The sequence below is a fragment of the Manduca sexta genome, unplaced genomic scaffold, assembly GCF_014839805.1.
Source record: "Manduca sexta isolate Smith_Timp_Sample1 unplaced genomic scaffold, JHU_Msex_v1.0 HiC_scaffold_3444, whole genome shotgun sequence".
In the NCBI taxonomy this organism is placed as follows: domain Eukaryota; kingdom Metazoa; phylum Arthropoda; class Insecta; order Lepidoptera; family Sphingidae; genus Manduca; species Manduca sexta.
Genome location: NW_023594513.1, coordinates 9243 through 13735, shown reverse-complemented (window position 1 = coordinate 13735; position 4493 = coordinate 9243). Strand labels below are relative to the sequence as shown.

Genomic DNA, 4493 nt, shown 5'->3' with positions numbered 1-4493 from the left:
AAACATCACCAGAATAAATTTATATTATATATGCACATCATTATTCACCTAAATAATACTGTAACTATCTAACGTTTAACGGCACAACCAGGGCCTTATTCTCTATCCCGCACGTTAGTAACAAGCACGTAACACAACGCATCATGGACTATAGAAATTGGCTTACAGAATACCATTCCACGCACATTTCACGAAGATAACATGACACGGCCGCGTTACGCGTTTACACTATCATACAGAATAAGGGCCCAGTAAGAGCTTATAAAAATCAAAGGTACAGCGTTCCGATGCCGTCTCATGCATTGCATATACAATGTCAATCGTAGTTTCTTTATTGCATTTAAGATTGAACAGTGAAACTTTTTTGTCTTTTGACCATAAAGGTTCCTAAATACAACATAACTAACCAGCGGTATGCAATGCCCCCAGGCCGTGGCTAACAGCGCGTGCGCAGTGCCGAACATGTCTTGGTGCTGAGGCGGGTCGGCACGTCGTGCGCATGCGCATGCGCGGTGAAGGCGCAGCGCACGCAGCACGCGCCAGCGCCCTCACACCCAACCGCAACCGCATAGCCAACGACCTACTGTCAGCTGGGACTCTAGCGACACGCCCCTGAGGATTTTAGCATCTCATGGTACAGATCGAAGCATGGATCGTGAGCGCACTAATGATTGGTCGGTTTGATGTTTCGCGCAATTGGTTTCTTAGTCGATGCCCATTATCTATTCGTTTAGATGCGCCATGCGGGTACTATACACTTTCGTCCAATTTTTACATACGCGACCCTCGCTCCACTGTTCATCTGTGCTCATGACCTGGGCCGTATAATGTACTCACGTATGCGGCGTGTAGTCCAGGTTGAGTAGCAGGTGCTGTATGAGATGTTCGCAGCGCAGGAGCCAGTCGTCGAGCAACGCTCGCAGCTCACCGCTCGTGGGACGCCACACACCTACGTTCAGCGCAGTTACTGCCCACGGCTCTATTGGGTCCGCTACGAAAATATTTACAGGGTGTTTATACTTTTCACTTGATACAGGATGTTCTCGTGTATAAGCTAAGGTTTTAGGGTACAATATCGCAGATATTCTAACTTTTGGGACAAATTGTAATTAATACAATATGAAGTGTACTCTTTCAGTGGTAGAGAGTACACGCAGTATTAAGTCCGACTATACCCATACATAAAACCATAGAAAATGTAGTATTATTTTTTTATTAAAATTCATCTTATTTTTTTTTATATGTGTTTACATGTAGTGCAATTATATAGATTAATGTATACCTGAAGTGTATAAGACTATGCTCTCTTGGTATTGGTACTCACTGTGGTGCAGGTCGGCGAGCGTGTGCGCGCGGTGCGCGCTAGCCGCGGAGTAGTCGCGCTGCGCACGCACCCGGCAGCTCGCGTTTGCTGACGTCACACCAAATCTGTTCACTGTGCAGCTATACGACTTGCTTTTTGCGAGGAATACAATAATCTGCAAATATGTTCACTCAGTCCATTCATATACATATCAATTCTTATCTCCATGCGTTGAGGAATACACAATAAAAAAAATCAAATATTATTCCTCACTAGATACATCCCGTAGCATACATACGAAAATACATTATTTGAATCAATCCTTACAATACCATGATCTATAAAAAATAATACTGTCAGAGAAAACAATATGGCTGAACTGATGGATTTAGAAACATAAAACTTTGCAAAACAGATTAAAAGAAAGTATTTTTGAATATCAATTTCTGGAAAGGTTGAAATGTAACAGGTACACAACAGAACAGATAAAAAAAAAAAACAATAAAAAAAAAAACTAAACAAAATAAAAATCTAACACGGTCCTGGCTAGGTTGGTCATAGGTCATAAACTGGCATGCAACTAACCTATGCTAACACCTGTCCAAGCATAGCTGACGCACGCTCGCATCTCACACGACCCCACCGGGAGATCTATTGACAACGACTCCACATGTCGCGGAGATTTATCTGCAATAATACAAAATATATAACTATCAACATTCATGCTGACTGCTTTTTATATCTGCGGAAAAGAAAGTCACATAATGTGCCACAAAATGTTTCTATTTTTATGATATATTATGAGTATTTCTACAACACAAATTCGAAATACGAGTCCACAAGGGTAACTCTCTTCGGCTATAATATCAGAGCATCTAGAAATTCAATCCACTCGAGGCGATCTCTTACTGACTACCATTAGATGGAATAAAATAACTAAATAGGGTAGTGTGGACATACAGTTACAAAATATAAATATATTTTTATATGTAATGAAAAATATCATACATACACAAACATATATAAATATTATAGTCTATCTGTGTTACCTGCAAGTCACTCACCATGTAAAGCCAGGCCCAGTGTGACGCAGTAATCCATAGCGGTGTCATCAGCCAGGAGCGAGGCCGGTAGCGAGTCCAGTTCCTGAACAACAACAGAAGGAAGAAACACGCTTCTAACTCCGCTATGATCTTGCCTTTTAGTTCTTCAGTATAGAATTCTCTATTGTAAAATATAAATAAGGAATATTTTGACATCATATATGCAACAAATAGTTGACACTATTTTACTATTTTTGTAATTTTTTTATTAATTAATGTTATAAAGATAATCCAAAACTATATTCATAGTATTAAAATATTTTTCTTATTAGGTCCGTTAAGAAATATTTATACCTTACAAAGATTTCGGTATATGTAACTACCAACTACACAAAGGTAATAATATAAATATTTTACTTTGGCATTTACTATAATCAGAGTGTATTACCGTGAGCAGTGATGCAGACCCGCCAGCGCGTGCAGCGCTGCGTTGGCCAGCGTGTGCGTTGTTTGTGGCCGCAGGCGCAGCGCAGCAGCGCGGCACGCGCAACACCGCACACGCGCACCGCGCTCAGCGCGCCCGCGCACCCGCCCCACGACTCCGCCTGCGCCTGACTTACGTCCTGTAGGCAAAAAATTACAGATATTCATATAATCGACTTATTTCGACGATCATTCAAAATTAATTAAAAACACTAGTCCATTAGATAATTAAACAAACAACTTATACGATGCATATTTGTTTATTTTTTTTCATCGTTGGTATATAAAAGCACTTTTATAACAAAATTCACAAACACAAAATCTTAATGCGCTGCGTACATCCGACAGCAAGACAATTACTCGACATAGCTTAAAATATATTTCACAACATTGGTAACATACCACATGAGTGAAGAGTAGCAGCCTCGACACCAGGTCCCTCAGCGGGAACGCGTACAACAACGCGAGGGTCGCGCTCGCGAAGAGTGCCGTCACCACCGCGCTGCCGTGTTTATCCACTTCTTCCCATACTTCCTCCGTTTCTGAATAAAATATTTTTTAGTATACAGGCACCCAAAAATTTTATTTTGCAGCTGTGAAATTATTTATAAAGTATGGATTAATGAGACATGATTGTTCCTCCAGTCAAGACAATATTTATGCCAATGTTCCATAGTGACAGTTGACATATATCCTATACTGTACTGAATCAGGACACCTTGGTTCCTAAACTCGTTATTGATAACAATATAATTTATAAAAAGTTTTTTTATAAATGGAAATCATTCGCTTGTTGCTAAACGCTATGTCTGGACATAAAAAATAACAGTTTAGAGTTACAAAGTACAGTAGAGTAGCGCACAACAATACACTGAACATGTTGTCCTGAGACATTAAAGGACAGCTATTTCACTGATTATGAACTTCCAATTAAAACACAATACTTGATGTTACACGCCGCATGTGGCCAAAATGATGAATACAGCCTTAACCCCTTAGTAATGAAGAACGCCCGCGCGTACCAGTGGGATGCAGTACGGTTTTTCTTTTTTAATTTTATAGGGGACAAACGAGCATACGGTTCACCTGTTGGAAAGTGATCACCGTCGCCCGTGAACATCTGCAATATCAGGGGCACAAAGATGCATTGCCGGCCTTTTAGATAGGAATACGGTCTTTTTTAAATAGCTTATAGTATTATAATATTACACAGCAATTACCGGCACGGCAGCGCCCTAAGGTCCTGGGCTCGAATTCCGGATTGGACAAAGTGATATTTGAGTTTTTCTGTCAATATTAGACCGGAGTCTGGTATTTGTGCCCAATATGGCGACAGGCTCGCCCTCTATCACATCATGGGACGGAACACACTTGGCGAAAAGTGGGTACTGGTTGCGCTCTTCATACCCCTTCGGCGATAAATGCGTGATGTGTGTGCATTTAACAGTATACCTATAGTTACCTACCCGAAACTTTTGTATATGATTGATTCTTCAATAACCAACAGTTCAATATTCCCGATAACGATACACCATATAAGCTATAATAGTTTTCACCCTCTGTACACTCGACCGCAGTGTCCAACTGAGGCTTTGGTCTCGCCAGCAAGATCTCCAACAACGCGATTACTCGAGCGGCCTCCCCGCTGTCTTCAACGTTCAGAC

General features: G+C 40.9%; 1 long non-coding RNA gene across 1 annotated transcript; it reads right to left on the bottom strand.

The window, feature by feature from the left end:
• Positions 1–562: 562 nt before the first annotated feature.
• On the bottom strand, positions 563–1350 carry LOC119192959. The gene is made up of 3 exons (XR_005113788.1): positions 1325–1350; positions 838–991; positions 563–612 (listed from the first exon to the last, which is right to left on the bottom strand). It is a non-coding gene; the product is annotated as an uncharacterized LOC119192959 (long non-coding RNA).
• Between the last annotated feature and the right edge of the window lie 3143 nt (positions 1351–4493).